Genomic DNA, 24,481 nt, shown 5'->3' on the forward strand with positions numbered 1-24,481 from the left:
GTAAGGTTTCATCATGTCAAGAAAAGTAAGCCTGATTGTTAATGGAATACTTTGTGTAAAGTACTTAAAAGTAGAATGGGGAAAGTCCAAGTTTTATAATAAGGTCTACTGTAATAATAGTAATAAAAAAAGAGGGGCATCTGAGTGGCTCAGTTGGTTGAGTGTCTGACTCTTGGTTTCAGGTCAGGTGGTGATCTTATAGGTCCTGGGATTGAGCCCCGCATCAGGTTCTGCAGGAAGGGGGTGTCTGCTTGAGATTCTGTCCCTCTGCCCCTACCCCTGCTTGCATGTTCTCTCTCTCTCTTTCTCTCTCTGTCTCTAACTCTCTAACATAAATACATCTTTAAGAATAATAAAAGTTATTTTGGCAAAGCCTTTAATGAGGTCAGCGTAGAGCCTCTTGTAATATAAAAAGCATGAAACAGATGAATTCGGAAGCTCTGAATTGGGATTAAGATTAATAATCCTTAATATTGTGAAAGTAAAGGGTTGCCTAGGTGGCTCAGTCCTTAAGCATCTGCCTTCAGCTCAGGTCATGATCCCAGGGTGCTGGGATGGAGCCCTGCATCGGGCTCCCTGCTCAGCGGAAAGCTTGCTTCTACCTCTTCCACTCCCCCTGCTTGTGCTCTCTCTTTCGCTGTCTCTCTCTTTCTCTCTCTGACAAATAAATAAATAGTCTTAAAAAAAAAAGATTATGAAAGTAAAGTCAGTGTAGTGTAACTGCAGTGTAGGAAATGTATTCTGGTAGTAGAATGGAAGGAGCACTTGACCGATGGCTGTCAGCTGATCTGGGTCTTGGTTCTGGCTGTCACTTATTAGGTACATGTTCTTAAAGGAGTGAAACTCTTAAAACCTTTTAAAAATTTTTTTCATTTAAAAGTTGTGAATTAGAAATAATACCTGCCTTGCTTTAGTACAGGGTGGTTGTGAGGGTCATGGAGAATTATTTGAAAAATTATAAAGTGCTATACCAAAGTCAATTATTTTACAGGTGAAGAAAGGCAAACTTGGGGTAGAATATGCTATGTAAGTGTGACAGGGGAGAAAAGCTAATCATCCTAGGGCCTATTCTATCCAACATTGTTGAAGTAAGAGAAAAGCCAATGTCATAAACTAATTGGATATTTTAGATGAAAAAAAAAAAACCTTTTCTGAGCAAAAGGTAGTATCCTCAAAAGATTAAAACACCCGTAGGATACTCCATCATGTGTTCCAGTGTGTCGTCGTACCTGAAATGGATGGAAAGGATGCCTTCGCAGGACTTGTTATGAAGATACTCAATTGGTCTCTGAATTCTCAGCTATCTAAGAGTAGAATTGATGTAAATGAAATATCAGTATGTCCTGCTGACGTTGTGACTGAGTGTGCCGTATGTTTCCGATGGAACAGTGAGGGTGTCCACGTACTGCTCTGTGGTGAGCGTTCTTCTGGAGCTTAAACCTGCCTCTCAGAGGTGTACTTGGCACTTGCGAAAAGAACTTGGTAGAGAGCCTCTGGGTCACTACTGTCCCTTGAATGTTGCCTCTGGTCTTTTAAAATCATGAAGTTTTAGAAAGCTTAATTGTTTTCTTCATCTCTTCATCTACTACTTGCTAGCTAGGTAACTTAACTTATCTATTTACCTGTAAGTAAATAACTTATGTGATTTTAGTATCTACCTTTCAAATTCTGTGGTTATAGAAAGTTTTCTGCCTTCTGGTTTTTTTTTTTTAAAGATTTGTTAGAGTGAGAGAGCGTCAGTGAGTGGAGGGACAGAGGGGCAAGGAACTCCCTGCTTAGTGGGTAACCCAGCATGGGTCTCAATCCCAGGACCCTGGGACCTAAGCCGAATCCAGATGCTTAATTTCCTGAGCCACCTAGGTGCCCCATTGCCTTCTATTTATAAAGAGTTTAATCTTTATAAAAATTTATAGTGCTATTTGAGGTTATCATGAATAACTGTGAATAACCAACATTAATAGAATGCTAAGTTTGTTATCATGAATTTCTGCCTCCACGGTGGCAGAAACATGAGTCACATCTGTCAGATGATCAGGACCCTGGGCTTTCGGGCATTCTGCTGTTTGGAGAATGGTATGTCTGTTGAGGGTAGATCTTTTTATCCTTAGCATATGGCACAGCACACAGTTCACAGATATAAAGCGTGCAGAATGGATGAGTAAGCTGTTGTGTGCGGTTTTGGGGTGTGATGTGGTGCATCTGCTGTTAGAGTTATCTCCTTTTTAAGACCTGAAGTCTTGAGAAGATGGCCCTCAGTGAAAAGCACCTTGTTTTGTAGCCTGACCTGAATCTGTTTCAACAAGTGAGAAAGGTGGTCAAGTTGCAGAATATCTTGTAAATGGATTCATTTACTACTAAGTGACATTAAGGACCAATTATTTATTTTTTGAACATTTTCTTTTCTTTCTTTCTTTTTTTTTTTAAGATTCTATTTATTTATTTGACAGAGAGAGCGAGAGACACAAGCAGGCAGAGGAGCAGAGGGAGGGGGAGAAGCAGGCTCCTCACTGAGCAGGGAGCCCGATGTGGGGCTGGATCCCAGGAGCCTGGGATCATGACCTGAGCTGACCGAGCCACCCAGGTGCCCTGAACATTTTATTTTCTAATTCTTCTTAGATTTTACAGAAGAATTACAAAGATAGTACAGAGTGTTCCATATATTCTTCATCTAGCTTCTCTTAATGTTATTATGGTATGTAACCATAGTACATCTATAAAAAATAAGAAATTAACATTGTTATATTATGGACTTTGACTTTTTCCAGTTACCCTCTCCCCACCTGGTGTTCTTTTTCTGTTCCAACTTTGGATACCACATTGCATTTATTTAACTGATTAGTTTCGGCTAATTTGTAAGTTTCTCAGTCTTTTCTGGACTTAACACTTTGAGGAATAGTGCTTAGGTATTTTGTGGGATGTCCCTCAATTTGGGTCCTTCTGATCTCATGGTTTGGTGGTAGAAGTTACAGATTTTGGGGGCTGATGATGTGCCTTTCTTGTTGGGTCACATCAGTGGACACGTGATATCAACATGACTTCTTATTAACAATATTAACTTTGATCATTTGATTAAGATGATATCTGCCAAGTTTCTCCAGTGTAGTTAGTTGCCATTCTCTTCACTAGAAGGGAGTAACTTGATCCTACTCATACGCAAGGGGATGGGGATTAAGCTTCACCTACTAGAGGGAGGAATGTCAAGGAATTTTGGGCATTAATTAAGGCAATGACAGTAAATGATAAATATCTTGGGGGAAATATTTTGAGTCTATGCCAATACCTTGTTTCTCTCTAAAGGTTTGGGGGAACCAGCTCTCTAAGAGTAAGGCCAAGAACTGCCTGAGACAAGAGGTCAAGCTGTAAAGACCATATACTTACTTGACCTTTTTTCATTTATGGTTTCTTGCAGAGTTATAAATGTGTATATAAGTGTGAATGATAAATATTTATTTCTGTGACACTGACCCTTCTGTTCATTTTTTTGAAGAGTGGATGTATTTATATTAAACAAATAGGGTTGGGCACCTGGGTGGCTCAGTGGGTTAAGCCTCTGCCTTTGGCTCAGGTCATGATTTCAGGGTCTTGGGATCGAGTCCTGCATCGGGTTCTCTGCTCAGCAGGGAGCCTACTTCCCTCTCTCTCTCTCTGCCTGCCTCTCTGCCTACTTGTGATCTCTCTCTCTCAAATAAACAAATAAAATCCTAAAAAACAAACAAAACCCCCCAAAAAACCAAATAGGGTTATGAGGTTACATTTGTGAAACAAGGTAAAACATCAGTTATTGACTTTAATTTCTTCCTCATTAATCAGTTACAAAATGCTTATTTTATAGCGTTTTTTGGCTACTGAGAAAGAAGGTGCCTGTGCGTGAGTGTGTGTGTGTGTGTGTGTGTGTGTGTGTGTGTGTGTGTGTGTATGATTAGCTACATTCCAAGTGACTTCTGTGGCAGTGATTTAATAGTCAAATTGCATTTCACCTTTGGAACTGAGATTTGGCTTTTTAACTATGTTATTGTGTTGCTCCAGAACAGATTTAATAATGAGCTGTTCTCAGAAATATTTTAATTTCCTCCATTTTCTCCTGCCTCCCTCCCCCAGGGACAGGATTTCTAAGTCTTGGGGTCATCGGAGTGGAGGCCCAAATGGAGAGGGAGTGATATTGTAGTAGTTTGCAATGGAGAAGGCAACATTATTGGGAAATAAATCAGGGCCAACTTTTGGATTAGGTTGAATAATAGTAACTATCTTAATTTGGGGAGTAGGGGTTGATGAGGTATAGGCACAAACAAATGTGTTACAGTTGTTCTTATTTATAGAGCCCCCGACTGGGTATTTGGTACTTTAAGTATAACATTTTAATTTCAAAGTAACCTTGCAAGGTCAGTATTAGACAGTTTTATAGAGGAGGCAAATTAAACTCAAGGAAGTTAAATATCTTGCCTGATGTCACATAATTAGTATATGATGGAACTGTACTATGAATTTCTATCAGTCTGATTCGAAAACCCATTATTACTCTTTATGCTGAACTCTTGCTTCCTGCCCACAGTTGGCTGTGCTCTACTGGTAGATTGTGTAGAAAATGAGTTGTTTCATAGTTTGGGAATAATTATTTCCCCCTGCCCTCACTTTGTAGTAAAAGAAAGAACAAAGAACAAAACACACAAAACACACCACACACACACACACACACACACACACACACACACACACACACCCTTCGGTTACTTTTAAAAAAATTTTCTTTGTTGGATAGTTTGACACCTTTTGGTCTGGTCATGACAATGGAAACATTACCCTTATTACTAGCTGTGTGTGTCATTTAAACTGAAAAATCTGGAAAACAAAATACGGATTCATTTCATCTCTCTGACTTGCATTATGACAGAGGTACTCAGGAGCTCTAATATAGAAGTGAGTTCTCCTTGACTGCTGGTAATTATTAGCTCAAGCAAAAAAGATACTTTGTGTTAAACTCTATATGCTGTGTACATGTAAATGAAATTCATCTGCTTTATATGCAGAAACATGACAAGGCATCACTAATATTAATATTTTTCACATTACCTATTGGATTTCTTATTTAGATATTTTCTCCCCATAATTCTGAGAAGAAAAAAAAAAAACAAACAGGAGGGATTGATGCCAGGGCTTGGAGATGCCATAGAAGTTGTGATGTATAGGATTACATAAACCCAGCTGACCCTCAGTAGCCCACTGAGCATTTTTGCGATTTGTTGCTTCTGATAGTAATGTAGAGACTTAACTTGCAAAGTGTTTCTGAATCCCAGGTTAGTCTTTTTATTTTATGAGTTTTGATTGGAGGCTCTAGTGATAACTAATTGTTTAGTGTTGGCTAGATTTTACTGTAGGAGATAAATGTATCAATGGTATTGCAAGTTAGTAATTTTCATACTATCCTTGAAGATTTAATTGGTGTTTGGTATAAATGCGATCTGGGAACTTGCTAAGGAAATTACCCATACCTTGACTTAGAGCAGGAAGTAGTTTGGGGCTCTCTCTCTGTACAGAGGTGATGAGAAAATGGGCCAGGTTGTGGGGCAAGTTTTATCTTTAGACCTCTGCTTCTTTATTCTCTTTTCTTTCCCATTTAGGTACTCGACTAAGTACTGTAATGCCTGAGGCTTTTATGTACTCATTTCTGCTTTGCCTGCTCTCCTGGTACTGCTCCCAGGAAACCTATTCTTGTACATTTAGTATTCGTACCTTGTGCTCATGTCGTGTATGGCCACGAGGCCACAGTGGGAGAGCTTGGAGAGAATGTTGTTTGGGAGGGAGTCTGTTGGGGTGCTTGTGTGTGGGACTGTATACCAGGGCACCCTTATAGAAGTAAAGCAACTGGCAAAGTGAAATCATTTTTAGAACAGGCTGCTTGGTAAGGTCTTGTCAAGTAGCATTCCCAGTGCACGGGTACTTGAAGGCTATGCTGCTAACAGAAAGATATTCAATCCACTCCATGTAGGAGTATGCGTGTCTGTTAACCATACAGTATAATTTCCAAATAAGAATTTACGGCTCCTGGTGTAACTATAAAATCCTGTATCTTTAGCTCTATGTGTTTGATATCCTGGTACCTTCTCTCCCCTGTGCCTGGTTGCTGTGAGCCCTGCTAGTTTACTACAGTGTTGTTTTAAAAAAGCACTAATTCAGCTATAATATTTTGTATTTTCTTCCCTGTTATCTTTAAGCTTTTTCCCCCCAATACCCAAAATCATAGTGAAAAGGTGAGTTGTTTCTTGTTTTGAAAGCCAGAGAATTTAAAACAAACAAACAAACAAACAAACGCAGAGAATAAACTATCATCACATAATGAATTCCTAGCTAGAGCAAGTTAGTGTTCATCTGAATGGTTTCTTCTAATTCCAATTTAAAATTTCTTGGATTGTCCTGCTGTTCTACTGACCAGCAGTTTTCATAAGGAAAATATACAGCCACATGTAAATTGCTTTTTTTTCTGATCACTAAGGTCCCTATTGCCTCTCTGTGTGTGCCTTTTAAGATTCCCTAGCATGCCAAATTAACTGCTGTTAGTTGAGTGAAGTTGGTGAGTTCTGAATCTTGGGTGTCTTTTTCCCTTCAGTCCTCAAAAGGCAGCATAGAATGCACTCTCTGAAAACAATCTTAGATAGCATTTGGTCCAGGTCTTTCACTTTTCAGATGGGAACAGTAAAACTCCTATAGGTTGAGTTTTAACAAAGCTGTAGCTCCTTGGAGGTGAGTGGCTCAGATAAGTCTCTTTTCTATATGTTCATGGACAGTGTGGTGTTTGGATTATAGTAGTAGACATCCCCAGTGAATTCAATTTTTATTTTGGAGGAGAATTTGAGAGTCATTTACCTTAGTGTTGTGTCCTTTGGGGTAAACTATAGTCAGATTATTATGCAGAGAGGAAGCAGAGATGACTTTTTCAGAGTAAAAAAAAGAATGTAGATATTCTGAAGTATATAGACCTTCCTAAACAGGCTCTTGTAGGATGAAAAAGCAACCTGGAGGGCTGTATAAGCCAAAAGGTCCCCCCTATCATGTGCTCTTTGGTCCACCTCATTCTGCTACTCCCACTCCCTACTCTGGCCCGACATGGACACTTATCTCTTTCTTCTATCTTTTTTTCACATTTGCTCTTGTCAGAATGGGGGCTTCAGGGTGAAAGTATTACTCCACTGGTCTTCATGTTTCTGAGTTCTAGCCTTCTAATGTTCCTTGGGTGTAGGAACCACAGGAAAGGAATAGACAGGCTGATGTCTGTTTTTCTCAGACTCTTTAGAGACCAGTCTGTATAATTTAATTTTTATTTTTTGCTTCCAATTTTTAAATAGTCTGGTACCACAACACGTTCAGGGGTGCTTAGGAAATACTACCAGTCCAATCTGTCTGGAATGCCAGTTTGTGCTGAATCTCTGCCTGTGGAACAGTTTCCTTCTCCTTCATACTGTCGTTGAGGGAGAGCGAACATGGGAATTGTGCTCTTTATGGCCGCTAGGTTGGGCTACATCAGCCGGACTCTCGGTATGCGGTCATAGCCTCCTTCTGAAAGAATGTGAACCTATAAAATTGGAAATGACTGTAATATGTAGTGGTCTTTGTGCTTATGAATGTAGATGAGGGGAGGGTTATTGGAATCTGTCTTCAGCATTTGTCGGCTGTCCATCAGATGACCTTTCTGTGATGGAGTATCTGAGAAACCCTATCTTTTAAGGTGACCAGATTGGAGCTCATTCTCCACTGTTACCCTGAAGGCACACTTTCCTGTCTCACTGTAAGGAGTCCAGGCTCTGGGTTCCCTTTATATATAGTTATTGTTGTGATTTTTGTTGATTTTGTTTCTAAAAAGGAGAGTGGGTGATTTTTTCTGGCTGCCTCACAGTGAGGTGATGCACCTTTTCAACTTTCCTAGCTCTTGGGTACCAACTTGAGCCAAAAATACATTTTTATTTATTTATTTTACAAGATGTTAACCTTGCTGTAACGTTTGTACCTTTGTAACCATGAGTTTAGGTATGTCTTTGCTACATAAGAAATCACTGGTGAGAACTGGTTTTCTTCTCAAGGGACCTTGTAATATTGATTATTTTACTTCCATGTAGGATGTCAGTTCGCCACAGGAAGTTGACAAAGAGAGGGAGTAGAGATGATGTGGGAAAAGAAATTAGCCTGTCATTCTGTTGTCTAGGACATTTGTTTCAAAAGTTTCGCTGGGTGTCTGAGATAGGAAGGGTAAATATTTAAAAAAAAATGTCTTTGTCTCTGTCTTGGTATTTATGCTAACATAAAATATTTGTAATGAAGATAGTTGTATAATTATAACTACAAAATTTCCCTCTCCTGACTTACAAATCTTAGTAAAGATATGTATATTATAATTGGCTCCTGACCTAGTAATCTCAAGGAATAAATTTGTAAAGTTGTTTTTCTTCCCAGACCTGTTTATGGAGGGGTCATAAAAAAAAAAAATCAGATGAAAAAGTGGCAAAAATTGATCCTTGTTAAAATTAGGTGATAAGTACATGGGTGTTGGTCATTTGTTTGAAAAAATTCCTAGTAAAATATTCCTTAGTAAATAAGGAATAGTGCTGGAGATGCTCAATGAATAGAAACAAATTACATAATCAGTGGGTCACCATAATTGCATGTGTTGGGGGGATAAAAAATATTTCCTCTTAAAAAAGAAAAAAGTTGGGGCGCCTGGATGGCTCAGTGCGTTAAGCTCAGGTCATGATCCCAGGGTCCTGGGATCCAGCCCCGCATCTCTGCTCAGCAGGGAGCCTGCTTCCTCCTCTCTCTCTGCCTGCCTCTCTGCCTACTTGTGATCTCTATCTGTCAAATAAATAAATATTAAAAAAAAAAGTTGCTTTATCCAATATATCCTGTTAGATATAACATTTAGTGGTGTACAGTTCCTAATACTTGAGCTCTGTCTCACTCTCAAGGTCAAGTAAATTATAAGAATCCACAAATCTGGGCACCTGGATGTCTCAGTGGGTTAAAGCCTCTGCCTTCTGCTCAGGTCATGATCCCAGGGTCCTGGGATTGAGTCTCACATTGGCCTCTCTGCTCGGTGGGGTGTCTGCTTCTCCCTCTCTCTCTGCCTGCCTCTCTGCCTACTTGTGATCTCTGTCTGTCAAATAAATAAATAAATAAATAAATAAATAAAATATTGGGGGGGGGGAGTCCCCAAATCTGTAATCAACTAAAGGCAACTAAAATGTTTGGCATAATATTACAGGTGAAAGAATATTATGGGGGGGGGTCCCTCTTGGTATTTCCAGCAGTTAAATTCTGTTGATTTTCACACTGAGCTGTGTCTTCTATTTTGACAAATTTGTGTTTCATTTCTGTGCCTTACTTCTTGACTGCATATGTTATGATTTAACTGTTTTTTTAATAGTCTAACCCAAACTATAGATGTTTATTTTTTATTATTTTAAGGAATAGGAGAATGAATTTATTTTATTCATTTTATTTATTTTTTTTAAATAAACTCTACGTGAGTGGGGGGTTCAAACTCATGACCCCAAGTTCAAGAGTCACATGCTCTACTGGCTGAGTCAGCCATGCACCCCAGATTACAGATGTTTAATCCTTGTTTATGTACTTTTAATTTATTTGAATTCTAGGTCTTGGTTGCTTGGTCATTGTTGAGACAACAGAATAATGGAGTAGCATTCTGCATGTCTGAGCAGCCGTGTTTGGCAGCCTGTGCCCACTTGGGCTAGAAAAAGCTATTGCTTGACATAACTCAAACCGGTTTTAGGCTATTTGGCAATGTCTGTATAGAATCAAATACATGTGTTAAAATAGAGAATACCTTTGTAGATCCTCTAGGTGGCAGAACAATTACAACAAATACGCTTTAGGAGCTGTTCCAAGAAGTATAGAGAGGGGAGAGTACAGGAGAGATGGCATGAGAAAGGGTCTTCTAGCTAGTGGGGTTCTATGCTTTCTATCTGGACCCAACCAGGTTTTATGTGCTCTTTGTCTTGCTTTTTTGTATTTTATGTTTTGACATTTTATCTAAGATCTTGCCTGAAACAATGTAATACTGCTAAAAAAAATAGGATGTCGAAGCTCAAAAAATCTTGAGCTATGTACATCAAAACAGCCTCAATAAAGGCGTTCGTCCATGTGTCCTGAGCATTTCTAGAGAGTGTAGCTGACTCTACCCCCAATACACATGTTGATGAATTCTAGAGCAATGCTGGCCTGCTTGAGTACCTTCTTACCTTGAATTCTATCATAAAGGAAAATCTAGCAGCATAGGCTTTAGCCTTTATTCCTGCTTTGAAAGAGATCACCATTGTTGACACAGATTTAACAGATAAGTCTGATGACACTGTGGCTTTCAAACTCAAAGGAAATTTGACTTAGATACTTGCATAGATTTATTCCTCACATAGAGAGAACAAGAATAAATGTGAAATATTTAAGTATGTACTTCCCCCACTCTTATCTTTGAATGAATCAGAAAGCTGGCTGTAGTTAGTATCCTTTCAATTTCTCTTGCAAAATGCTTGTCCACATCCTTCTGTAATCACTTTTCAAAAGCAAGGCCTATTTAGATCCTTTTGGACAACTCAAGTTCTGCATCACAAGATGGTTTGGCAAATGTGACTTCTATGTATCAAATACGGCAAAAGTCTAAGGGGGCAAATTTCCTATCCCATATTTGTAACCTCATGATATCCTATGGTATACTTGACAGGGCTGGTCTGTTTATAGTTGTTAGTTCAGCGTTACTCCTCCAAAAATTTCCCCTCCTTGAGACTTTCTCATATTTGTCCCATTTTCTCATTACCAATGAAGCTGGGGTATATTCTAGAATCCCCATTCTTCCACCTTTTTGATGAGCTTGTACTTGAGAATGTCTTAAGAGACGTTTTCACATTCATTTTAACACAGCTATGGATTAACTAGTCCTGTGCTTGGAAATAAAGCATGAGCGAGACATGGTCCTCATTTTTCCCACGAGTCTCATCCCACGAGGATGAAGACTTTAGTAGGCAAGATAGGTACATAAATGGGTTTTCAATACAACTGAACAGAATGTTAAGAAAGAGGTATTATTAGGGGCACTTGGGTGACTCAGTCGGTTAAGTGTCCGACTTTTGATTTAAGATCAGGTCATGATCTCAGGGTCATGAGGTTGGCTCCATGCTGGGCATAGAGACTGCTTAAGTTTCTCCCTTTCTTTCTGCCCCTCCCCCCCTTAAAACAAAAGTGGGACCAGAAGTGCTGTGAACGTTCCTAGACAGCTCTTCTATACATATCACCACAGGTTACCCCCAATTACTGCATGCAGAGGACTGCGTCCCTGCAACGCATAGGAAGGCATGCAGTTGGTGAAGAATTAGAGTGGAACCATGTCATGTACTAAGCCTGATAGATTTAGGTTATGCGCCAACCAGCAGATTTAAGCTATTGTACCAAGAAAGTTCTAGAAATAGCTAAACATTTTTATTGGGATAATTGAACTGGGAATAGATTTTGCTACTCAAAGTCATGATTCAATGCAACATCAATATACTGATAAGCAGTAAATAGGAAGGCGTATGTATTCTGACGACAGCAGTGTAACCTCAAGCCTTAGGTCTGTAAAAGTGGTAATGTTTTCTGACTGATCTGGATTCTTGCGTTATTTCACGAATGCCTCCAATGCCATGTGAAACATGGGGGATGGCAGGATCTTCAAACAACTGTTGACAATCAACTGGTCGTCATTAACCAGTACACAGGACTGGGGAGATGCTTTAGTAATTCTCGAATACACCATTGTTTGAAGCAGACTGCAACTGTAGACAGCAAATGTCCGTTTGGCTTGTAGTTTTTCGTGGACTTATGTAAAAAATACCTTTACATGGGCTCTGAGTCTAGGAGGCTAAGACAAATGACTGCTGTTTTGTATCAGGGCTACTGCACCTCATCAAGGAATAAACTACATGTATTCAGTGCAGAAGGACTGGTGGTTTTGCTTTGTCCTTTGCAGCCAGAGCAGCCTAAGAAGTAGAGGAGAGAGGGTCTGTGTACGTGTGTGTGGTGGTAAGAGGAGCTCTCATGCTGTCTTCTTTGTTGAGCCTTAAGTCCCAACTTCTTTTTATTTTTGCAAATTTTTGAAGAATTTGATAGGACACAATGATTCTGCTTATTAAAGAGATACTCCTTTTATTTTGAGTTGTTTTTCTTAAAAGGATGCTCACCAACCCCTCCCTGCCCCCATGTTATCACACTAGTTTATATGCTATACACTAATTAATTTATGTCATGGGATCACTGTATAACTTAGGAGTCCCTTCTCATTTGGAGCACTTCATTTCCATTTTAAGTAGCAGTATTTCTCTGGAGACCAGGGTGAAATTTTGCATAGATTCCTCTGTTCTCTTACGTTCCTTTTCCATTATTGTCTGATCGCTTACTGGTACTTTCCTTCCTTCCATTTTATCATCTGTGAGTTTTATTAACACGATGTTTACTCCCTCTTTTAAATTATTAATGTAGTAAGCTGTGAAATGGCACTTTTATCTTTAATAGTTGACGCTGTGAAAGTGACAAATGCAATGAGAGCATCCTTCTCTAATTCGGCTCCTGTCGTGCATCTCTTTAGTGTCTCTGTGACATGACTTGAAATGACAGTGCTCGTGTCTCTTTTGTAGCTGGTTCACACTGAAAGGGTATAATCATCTGTTTGATATCACAGCCACTTCCCCAGCTATAGACTGTGATGTCACAAACCAAAGATTATTCTCTCTCAGCAGGAAGAAGCTGGAGAGGAGATGAATCTCCATGATGAACCATCATCCGTATTCAAATTTGATCATTTCATAAAGAAAATTAGCCATGATGAGGAACAAATGTACTGGCTAGTTGAAATACCCTTTTGACTTAGCTTGAAAAACTTTACCATTATACTGGAATGAGAGAAATTCTTCCAAAAATTCTAAGTCAAAATTTGAGAGTTATAATAATGCAAGTATCAGTACTTTTTTTAAAAAATTGAGTTAAAAATATGTCATGTCAGTCTCTTTAAGTTAAGTGTTAACACTGAAAAAATGAATTTTAGGTCTATTTCTAACTTCATATGCAAAATTATGTTGCTTGTTATTTCAGAAAAAGATGACATGCTGGTCTGAAAAAGGTCAACAAAGACACTAAATGAATATACTTTATTTTGACCTGTATAGCTACTTTTATTTTCTCATGGTTTAAGCCAAAAGTTTATAACTTTTGGATGATTTGAAGTGAGCAGAATCTATGGATAGAGTCACAGATACCATTGCAAGACCATTGTAGCTATGACATTTGCTCCATTTCTATGACAAGAATCCAATATTACACAATTATGTTACTTTAAAGTATACTTTCATAAAATATGTGGACATGAAATACATTCTGAATTACAGAAGCAATTAGGCAATCACTGAATACTTCCCAAGAATGTTCAAAATCTCTTTAATTGTTCAGTCTATCAACACAAGGAAAGAACTATAAATAAACCAAGTCTTCAGGTACAAGCATAAAATTCCTTATCCATGTGTACTCATGAGATGCTGATTTTGAAGCAATTTTCAGTATTTCAGCACATCATTAACAAATGATGTGTTAAAAAGTAGTTAATGTTTTTTCTTTTTCACTAAAATGAAGAGGAAAATGTAGGTTATTCCAGACTGCTATACAATGTGTGTGTGTTTTATTTTTTTTTAGAAAGCTGTTATTTAAACCTCAGTAATTATTATTCCAAATGCATTATTATAGAGGAAAAATCTTGATTTAATAGAAAAGAAAAACTGGGACTGATGCTGACATAGGCCTCAGGGGAGGGGGTGTAGTGTCTGTCCGTCTTGGTCATCAGGAGTCATAGAAGCAGAGTCCCCAAACTGGTGCACATTCCAGTGAGTAAATAAAATCTGGAAGACTCCATGACTATAATTTTATGTCCCCTTCAGTTCTACTTATTGGAAGCAAATTGTTTGAGCATACTATTGTGAATCTCACTTTTTGCCCAAGTTAATTTAAAAAAAAAAGACTCCATTATTGAGTTGAAACAGTGACATTTTCACTTATAAATATAAGCCTATTTTCAAAGCATGTCTGTTTATCAAATATGATATCATAATAAGGAGGAAAAAAAGATGGAAAGAATCCTTAAGTGTTCAGGTAAGTCCAGATGTAGGTAAAAAAACAATACTTCTTACTTAGGACTGGTATACAAAGAAAGTATTTTGAAATTTTGAGATAAAGATTTTTCTCTGAAACAAATGGGTACATTATACCATCACTTCTTGTATGCAAGTTGCTGCTTTAGTACAGGAAAATGATAAGTAAAGGTCTGTAATGAATTCAGATGCAAAAGATGATACTTAAGGTTCTTTATGGACTGTTTTGAAAAGTCAAGGGATCATGTAATTCACTTTATTAATTAGGCTTTGAAAAAAGGAAAGAATTTAGTGAAATGGAAGAGAAGAATTTTAAACTGTTTTTTTAAGATAAGTACTGAATAATTACTTCTGATAACTTTCCTTGTATTATCAGATGATCTCTATTGTTAAGTGTGATTTGCTTTTATTGTTTCCTTTATCTCTTGTCTTCTAAGATATTAGAAATGTATTATTTATTTTAGGGCTTCTTTGTGAACAGATTAAGCTTTGAACTTTTCCTGTTGAATTTATATGCAAACTAATATAGTTGAATTTTGGATAGAAATCTATGTAGGGAATGAAAATTCAATCTTTTCTGCTTTTTCTTTTTAATATGTAAGACAGTCTCTTTAGAAGTCCCATTATGGGGTGATTTCTAGGGAGTTTCTAAAAGGCACTTGTACTCTTTAAAATTCTCTGATGGCCCCAGTAGTTCTTTACATTTTGCTCTTTGGACCATTGATCTGAGTTAAAGCTTTTGAGGTATTAAGATACCAGACATCTTTTTGTTCTGTTGTTAAATCAGAAAAATGTCCTTATTTAGTCTGGTACAACAACGTGCCCAGTACCATTAGGGTAAATTAACCCCGTTCTACTGTTATACCAGACCTTAGTTTGCCAGAGATTGTTTTTCTTTAGTGTGAATGAGAGTGACATCACCACTTTTCTTGTTTGGTAATGATAAAAATCAGTTACTGAGCTTTATTCTCTTGCATTGATAGAAATATTAAAAATGCATTAATATTTCTTTGTTTTACCAAGTTCCCCGGGAAACAAATCACGTCTGCATGTTTGGTTTATAACATCTGTGAATGGCTCTTGTGCCCTGCTCAGGGCTCTCTTCACGCATTTATTTTTTTTACCCAAGCTATTCAATAAAAAAATTGGGATCTTAAGAATGAAGACAAAGATGGGACATACCCAGTGAAAAATGAGTGAGACTCTGGGGCTGGTTTTATCTAGTTATGAATGAGTGGTTTTGTGCAGCATAAGTAAAAACAAGTGTTTACCTCAGAAGGCTGAAATCTGCATAGAGCTTAAGGGAGGCTTGAGTGAAATTCACATCTCCTGGCTCCTTCACAGCAGCACCAGGTTTAGTTTCGGTAGTCAGGGTATAAAGTAATGTTATAAAATTAAATCTTACCTGGCAGTGGGGTGTTTGAAGCTCAGTAATCTAATTCTGGCTGGAAATAGTAAGCTCCGGTACCTGAAATGCCTTCTCTACTTCGCTCGCGTGTGTTCGTGCACCACTGTGCTGGATTTCTTGCAGCGCCTCTCTATCTGTATTCCTGGTAATCCTGTAGCATTAGTTAAGACAGCACGCCATAGACGAAGATTCCCTTTGGATAGAATTCTGGAGACAGAGGATGAATTTTGCCTGTCTTTATCCGATCACAGCAGTTGATCTGACCACAGACAACTTGAATGTTCAGAACTTATTAAAAATTCATTGAATGTTTCAGCAATGAGGAATCCGCACCCTGTGCGTAGATGGTTTTACCCTCTGGAAAAGTTCTGCTGTCTGTATTTCAGAATGACACATGCCTCCGAATCAAGTTGCTTTAAAGAATTATTCTGACCCGGAGCCCGGCTTTTCTCTTGCACTCTCTTGCTTTCCTGGTGCTCTCCTTTACCAACTTTTCAGTCCTTTGGCTTCCTTTTGGTAGAGGATGAGGGGGTTTCTTCTGTCTTCCCTGTGTGTCTGCAACACATAGTCCTGGTACACCGGGTTGTGATTAGTGAGAGAAAAGCCCGAAGGAGTTATGGCTTTAGCATCTCTCCGGACAGGGAGCATCCTTGGTATGAATGAAGAGCTGATATGAGCTATTCAAACCAGACAGCAAACTGATGGGATGACGCTTTCATACATAATCAGCCCATTAATTACTTCTCCTGATGGACAGCAGTATGCCCTGAAAGGAAAAAAGGAAGGAGCAGATGATCACATTCAGCTGGATAGGTGCTCTCTGAGCAGCTTGTGACTGTGAAGAGAATCCAGGAAAAGCTGCCGCTTTGGAATGTGATCAGGTAGAATGGGCAAGAGTTGTTTTGACAGTCAAGTGACGATTTTGGGGGGAAGAAAAAGAGAGCTGAGCAAAGAGGAAGCTGGAATAAGCTTCCAAAACGCTCTTAAAAAATGTTCATTTTTCTGCCCCTCTTTCGTCCTTTTGGCTGGGAGAAAGCACTATGTATTTTACCTTTGCATTATTTGCAGAAATTCTGCTGAGCTGGTTTCTCGTAGCTTTCTCTGAAGAAGGGAAAATTTTTAAAAAGCCTTTGAGATAGAAAAATATATTGTGAGTTTTTATTAAAAATTTGTAGCAGGGAAAAGACTGCTTTTTGTGAAAGGCACACCTGTTTTTACATGTCTTTTGGGCACATTTTGTTGCTTTGGAAGAGAATATTATGAGTCATCATTTAGTATAAAATTTGAGCAGAGTCTTTATTAAAAATATTAGATGGAATTTTGTGTAGCTGTATAAAATGATCTAAAAATGTCAATTTTATAATTTTTGTACTTAATTTTTTAAGTAATGCAAGATTTTTTTTTCTTTTCCTATCTTTTCACAGAATCCTTTTAGGGGTATTTCTGGACAATAAATGCTTTTTAAATGTTCTTAAAAATTATGAAAAGATTCAAACTTATACACAACTGTGAAAAAATAATGCATGAACTTCCATAAACCTGTTACCCAGTTTTGATAATTATCAAGACTCTTGCCACATTTGCTTCATTCAACTTTTTTTTCTTAGCTGAGATATTTAGAGCAATTCGCATTCCACCTCTGCATATGTTAGCATGTGTGGATGCCTTCTCCCATGACCACGGTGCCATGATTACACCTAATGATAATTATAATGAACAGTAGTTAATTTGGGGGTTGTTAATCATTCTTTGGGGTCCTATGTTATCCAGCCTGTTTCAGGCTTCTCATCCTTCAGAAATAGTCTTTTGACCTAGGTTTTTTTGAATTAGAATCTAGGCAAAGTCCGTATATTACATTTAGTTATTAGGCATTAAAATTTCAAACACTAACTTAGATAATCACAGGTGATGAAGTAAAATTCAGTTTAGAGTAGTCATCTATACACACTTATTATATGAATATCTACATAAGAGAACATATCTCTAGAATATTTTCTTGAACTTTTCCCCACTTAACATTATGCATGATAATAACTGAAAAAGAATGTAAGTTTATGTGGTTACGAGTGGCTAGGTTCATTGCCCTGTGCAGGTTTTTTCATGACTCGTCCTGGACTTTGTAGTTCAAAACTCTGTCCCCAGGCTATTGAGGCTACATTTTGGACTGGGCAAATTCAAATACATTCCAGGATCCATTCTACTTTATTGCTGAAAAAGACCCTCTTATTTATCTTCTCAAAAACGATAGAGCATTATTAAAATAAATACTCCAAGTTTCAAAGCATTGATGACTAAGCCATGCTTCGACATGTGACTGTGACTTAGAGTTCTGTGAAGATCGAAGGATAGAGAAGTAAAAATCAAATGAAGCCAGGGACTGCAATATTATGTAATTACATGCGATTGTAGAAATTATTTTATAATTTTTCCATTAATACCAGGTTTTTCCTTTCCTGTGAATTTTTATTTTCTTATAAGACTGGAACTCTCATTCCTTCCTGAAAAAGCAGAGCATTTGGCTATCTACTTGACTTTTCCAGGAATGTAGTAATAGAAGGGCCTGGAATAAACGCTGTCCCCTACTGAAACTGATTGTCATTCAGATTCTTGTTTCTCTCTGATCCTACCCCTTCTTTTTCCCTCTCCATCTTTTAAGTTGGCTAGATGAATGCCAATGGGGAAGGTGGAATATGGGGAACCATTGAAAAGGTGTAGATGGACATTATAGCTAGGTTCAAGGGCACTGCTGAGAACCATGCTCCCAGTTCTGTGGAGGACTTTAGAATACTGCTCTCCAGAGGTGTTTGTAGAAGGTACACTCTTGGCTCTGTTCCCTGCTGTATGTCATGTTATCACATGATTGTTTGGTAGCTTTGTGTAGCACTTTCTTATGTTCTCAAATTATCCCTTTATTTTTACTTTTTTAAAGATTTCATTTATTAGAGAGAGAGTGAGAGAGCGAGCGAGAGAGCGCACTGAGCGGGGTGAGGGGCAAAGGGAGAAGCAGGCTCTCCACCAAGCAGGAGAGCCAGACGCTGGGCTCAATCCTGGGACTCCAGGATAATGACCTGAGCCTAAGGCAGACGCTTAACTGACAGAGTCACCCAGGCATCCCTCAGTCATCCCTTTAAATGCCTGTCCTTTCTTAAATCTTGCTGAACAAAGTTATGTGGGTTTTATTACCTACAGATGTGCTTTACTCAAAGTTTGGTGAAGAGTTCCTGACTATGACCATTACATACAGGTACATTGAATGGAAAAAGGCTTCTTTTTTCCTTTGTAAGTTATCTCTGTGATTTTTTTCCTCTTGATATTTTGTAATGCAACATCAACATTGGGTGGGCATTTTGCAAATGTGCAATTTCTATTATAGAACATCATATAGTTGGTGACAGAGTGACTATAGAAGGAACTAGACTAATAGGTTAGAAGTGTATTTTGGGTATAGTCCTGACTTTATTTCCAATCATTATCTCCCAGCACTAAGTATAAACTGAATTAACAGAAAAACATTGACTCAAGCAGTGACCCTATAGAGTGCCAAACCAGAAAGATAGGGGAACTTCAGCCATTGTATGAATTATTTTTCTCCCAAAGCGTGGAGTTGTCCCTGTGAATAATATCTAATTGATCAAATAGCTGGATGGGCAGATGGCTTGCCCCTCCGCCCCCCGCCTCCGTCATATGAGGGAAAGGAGTGAGTATCTCAGGGAAATGGACTTTTTTTCCTCTGATGCATATAATAAAGCAGTTTGCCTTTGTTGAGCAAACTTTGTCTCAACTCTCATCTCCCATTTTTGCAACTGCCTTCATTTTTATATTTGATCTGAACTCCCATGTCCATTATAAAGTTGACCAAACAACTTAGAAGTTTTGTAAGCCTCATAGATTTTTAAAGGGCTTTATGTATAATAAGATGAATGATTACCGCCCCCCCCCCCAAGTTCATCCTTGCACGAATGTTTGGTCCACACCTCTAAGTATGCTCACAGTTGTTTTTGAGGGTTTGCAAAAATTATAACAGCTTTTATAAAGAAAATTAGAAAATAGTCCTCTCTTTATGTTCACCAGGTCTTAAGTAGTAGGATTTGTGGTTAAAGATTTCTTCTGAAGCAACTACCTATCTCTAGGGTAGATTAAATTTTCATAATCTCAACTGAGTGTGATGATTTTTCAGTTAATAAGACAAGAAAAAAAGTTGCACTTGAAGAAAGTATTGTAGAATCATGCAAGCGCTTTCTAAAATCTATTTTCTTGTTGCCTTTGTTAACGACCTCGAATCTTTGTTGGCTTTACTTGGGTCGTTCTAGATCATTTTTTAGCCTTTTAATTGGGATATCTAGCAAATACATCCTGATTCCTTACTAGGTATGTGGCATTACTAGGTTCTTGGAATGTACAGTTCATCTACTTTCACAGCTTTGATGAGACTATTCTGTTTTATAAATGTGGAGAGCTTAAGTAACTTAGGCTTACTTAATTAGTAAAGCATTGACCTGTGATAGGAATCCAGGGAATGTGGTTCCAGAGCCCAGAATCCAGAGAGAGTCCTTACTGAGAAAAAAGATGATGGAGATTTTCCCTTCCAGTGTGAGACTCCCAGGAGAAGTTTGAGCGAGTGGTCCCTCTCTGGCATCACCAATATTCTACCAAAATGAGATCTGCAGTTTCAGAGATAGCAGATGACTGGGACGACCCTCTGAGTTGCTTGTCTTTGAGGAAAGGATACTGCATATAGAATAGAATGAATGCTTCCTTCTTCTCTTCCATGCAAAGAGTTTATAAAGGGGTGATTTTTTTTCTCTCCAAAATTGTTCCAATTTATTCTCTTATAGTCTGTCAAACAGCAAATATGCTTTAGAATATTAGTCATTTATATTTAGCTAAAACCGAAAACTTCATGGGATGCTGAGGAGATACAAACCAGGTTTACTGGTAGTATAGGATAAAATGGATGATTAGGAAACCATTGCTTTCTTCAGATGTGTCTCCTCCAGACAAACAGATGGCATTTTTATCTTTTTGGACTTTTAAAAAAGTTTCTTTTTAAAATTTCTTTAGCTTTTTACTCTATCACAGGCCGAACACCCTTGTCTCATTCAGCTCAGGACTTACCCTGTGTCTTGGAGTTTGGCCCTTTTCGCTCTGCCCTCCAGTTTGATTTCTCCTGGTGAACAGTAGACAACCACTAGAGGTCTCCAGACCTCACTTTAGAAAGCTCTGACTTCACAGGTACACCCCAGTAAGTGGAATAAATATGTTCCGGGAAGATGCGTTACTGATAGTTCCCCTTAAATATTTATGAAGTGCTTCTTGTGCCTCGGTTCCTAGACTAAGCTATGCCCTGAGGGTAGATTAAAAAAAGGTGGTAAAGTCCCTGAGAACCCTGCAGTCTAGTGGGGACACTGAAGTATGATCACGTGGCCACAAGACTACACGTTAGGCATGGCCACATTCTGTACTTTTAGATCCCTCTTACCAGGGCCCTTAAGATTTCCAGGTCTATCAGAATGCTGCTTATGCTCTTGAACTTTCTGTCGCTGTTCATTTCTGTGGAGATCATGCCTGCTTTCTTGATGGGATCTGATGCTGTGTCTTCATCAGTCTGGCAAGGAGCCATTCCCTGGGCCAGCAGGACTAGTTGCATGGGCTCTAGTTTTTGTTTTGATGCCCTTCTCAGCAGCTCTAGGCATCCGGTCTTTAGGGAACAACTTCGTACTGGAGTCAGCTTCTCCCAATCTTAGGGAACAAAGCAAGCCCCATAAATTAGGGGCTTCCATATCTGTTTTCCTTTATACCAGAGACATTTTCTAGAAAGGGTCTGTGTCCCATTTATGTCCCTTGTATGTCAGGGGAGTTAAAATAGAGAAGTGTCTTATGGTAACATGCTTCTAGACCTACTGTTCATGATCTGTGGAAAGCTCCTAGCACAGTGCCCGGGACACTGAGGGCCAGTGCTCAACAAATGTCAGCAGTTGTCGTTATTGTTATGGAACTTAATTTTAGTGGTGGAAGGGACTTCAGAGATAATGTAGTGCAACCACCCATTTTACACAAGTTTTAATGCTATTTTTCTTTTTCATGCAAAACTGCCCATATTGAACTCGAGTTGGAAGAGGTGAGTCTGGTCTCAGAATGGAGGTAAAACTGCCTCCTGGTCACCCCCAGCCCGACTCTGGCCATCGCCGCTGCTGTTGGGGGGAAGGAGGGTCACGATCCAAAGGAACCAGAGCCGTTGAGAAAACTGTTTATTGGTGGTTTGGGCTTTGAAGCTGCAGATGATAGTTTAAGAGAACATTTTGAAAAATAGGGTACACTTACAGATTGTGTGTGGATGAGGGACCCCCAAACAAAACATTCCAGGGGTTTTGGTTTTGTGACTTACTCTTGTGTTGAAGAGGTGGATGCAGCAATGTGTGTCCGACCACACAAGGTTGATGGGCGTGTAGTGGAACCAAAGAGAGCTGTTTCCAGAGAGGATTCTGTAAAGCCTGGTGCCCATCTAACAGTGAAGAAAATTTTTGTTGGTGGTATTAAAGAATATGCAGAAGAATATAATTTGAGAGACTACTTTGAAAAGTATGGCAAGATTGAAACCATAGAAGTTACGGAAGACAGGCAGAGTGGAAAAAAGAGAGGATTTGCCTTTTTAACTTTCAATGACCATGATACAGTTGATAAAGTTGTTGTTCAGAAATACCACACTATTGATGGGCATAATTGTGAAGTGAAGAAGGCCCTTTCTAAACAAGAAATGCAGTCTGCTGGATCACAAAGAGGTCGTGGAGGTTGATCTGGCAACTTCATGGGTCGTAGAGGAAACTTTGGAGGTGGTGGTAACTTTGGCCGTGGTGGAAACTTTGGTGGAAGAGGAGGCTATGGTGGTGGTGGTGGCAGCAGAGGTAGTTACGGAGGAGGTGATGGTGGATATAATGGATTTGGAGGTGATGGTGGCGACTATGGTGGTGGTCCTGGTTACAGTAGTAGAGGAGGCTATGGAGGTGGTGGACCAGGATATGGAAACCAAGGAGGTGGATATGGAGGTGGTGGTGGAGGATATGATGGTTACAATGAAGGAGGAAATTTTGGAGGTAACTATGGTGGTGGTGGGAACTCTAATGATTTTGGGAATTATAGAGGACAACAGCAATCAAATTATGGACCCATGAAGGGAGGCAGTTTTGGTGCAAGAAGCTCGGGCAGTCCCTATGGTGGTGGTTATGGATCTGGTGGTGGAAGTGGTGGATATGGTAGCAGCAGGTTCTAAAAAATTTTCAGAAGAAAAGAGATACAGTTCTTACCAGGACAGAGAGTGAGGAGTTGTCAGGAAAGCTGCAGGTTACTTTGAGACCGTCATCGCAAATGCATTAGAGGAACTGTAAAAATCTGCCACAGGAGGAACGATGATCCATAGTCAGAAAAGTTACTGCAGCTTAAACAGGAAACCCTTCTTGTTCAGGACTGTCATAGCCACAGTTTGCAAAAAGTGTAGCTGTTGATTAATGCAATGTAGTGTCAATTAGATGTGCATTCCTGAGGTCTTTATCTGTTGTAGCTTTGTCTTTTTCGTCTCATTACATCAGGTGTATTGCCTTGTAAATTGTGGTAGTGGTATCAGAAGTAAAAAATTAAGGAATTTTTAACTTTTCAAAACAAAAACAAAAACTGTGTAACTGTTTGAGGTGGTCCCCTCTTTCTTTCTCTCTCTCTTTTTTAAATTAACATATAATGTATTATTTGCCCCATGGGTACGGGTCTGTGAATCATCAGGCTTACACATTTCACAGCACTCGCCATAGCACGTACCCTCCCCAGTGTCCATAACCCAACCACCCTATCCCCCCGCCCCCCAGCAACCCTCAGTTTGTTTCGTGAGATTAGGAGTCTCTTATGGTTTGTCATTGGGACTTCATCAAGATCAAAATATTTTGCACAGGGTAAAGGAAAGGAAACAGTCAATAAAACCAAAGGAAAGAGTCAACTGTTGCCAAGGAAACAGTCAACAAAACCAAAAGACAACTGACAGAAAGGGAGAAGATATATGCAAATGACATATCAGATAAAGGGTTAGTATCCAAAATCTAGAAAGAACTTAGCAAACTCAACACCCAAAGAACAAATAATCCAATCAAGAAATGGGATGGTTCTCTCTTTAGTGCTCTTTGTTCCCTATTAGGGAGACCCAAATTTTGATTCAGTCATTATCAGCTTCACGGTTAAACTATTTCATAAGAATTTTTATGTGGGTGGTTTGAACTAAATAGCAATTGTGACTTTTAAAAAAAGTTAAGGGTGAAATTGGAGAAGCACTAAACGAAATAAAAGCCTGGCAATTTGTTAGCCTTTTATCTGTGAGGAAAGTTCCAGAGGGAATTCTGAACATTTGCTATTAGTGATGACAGATCTGGATGGAAGATCTATTTTCTAAAAGTGGAATACTTGGATGCTTAGGTGAACAACGAGTGAAGAAAAGGCAGCGTGGTTTCAGAAATAAATAACTGTATGGATGACTAGAACAAGTGGAGGTTGCATTTTATTTTATTTTTTAAAAGATTTTATTTATTTGACAGATCACAAGTAGGCATAGAGGCAGTCAGAGGGGGGGGGCAAGCAGGCTCCCTGCTGAGCAGAGAGCCCGATGTGGGGCTCGATGTGGGGCTTGATCCCAGGAGCCCGAGATCATGACCTGAGCTGAAGGCAGAGGCCCAACGCACTGAGCCACCCAGGCGTCCCTGGAGGTTGTATTTTAGATTTTAAAATACATTGTGATAAGGTTTATACCTGAAATTCTAGTTTAAAAGCCTTAATAAATAGCTAAATATGTAAATAATCTTGGGGACATTTATGTGAGTAGGTCTTTTGTTTGAGCCAGCAAGAAAATGATGGGAATAGACGGCAGTTCTTAGAA

The 24,481-nt window shown here is 38.9% G+C and overlaps 1 protein-coding gene and 1 pseudogene across 1 annotated transcript in view; both read left to right on the top strand.

The window, feature by feature from the left end:
- The window catches only part of AVEN (apoptosis and caspase activation inhibitor), a 166,584-nt gene that overhangs the window by 44,523 nt on the left and 97,580 nt on the right, over nt 1-24,481 (top strand). The gene's annotated exons all lie outside the window — the stretch shown is intronic.
- LOC123943876 lies at nt 21,709-22,840 on the top strand (annotated as a pseudogene).

The sequence above is a fragment of the Meles meles genome, chromosome 6 (genome assembly GCF_922984935.1).
Source record: "Meles meles chromosome 6, mMelMel3.1 paternal haplotype, whole genome shotgun sequence".
NCBI classification, from domain to species: Eukaryota; Metazoa; Chordata; class Mammalia; order Carnivora; family Mustelidae; genus Meles; species Meles meles.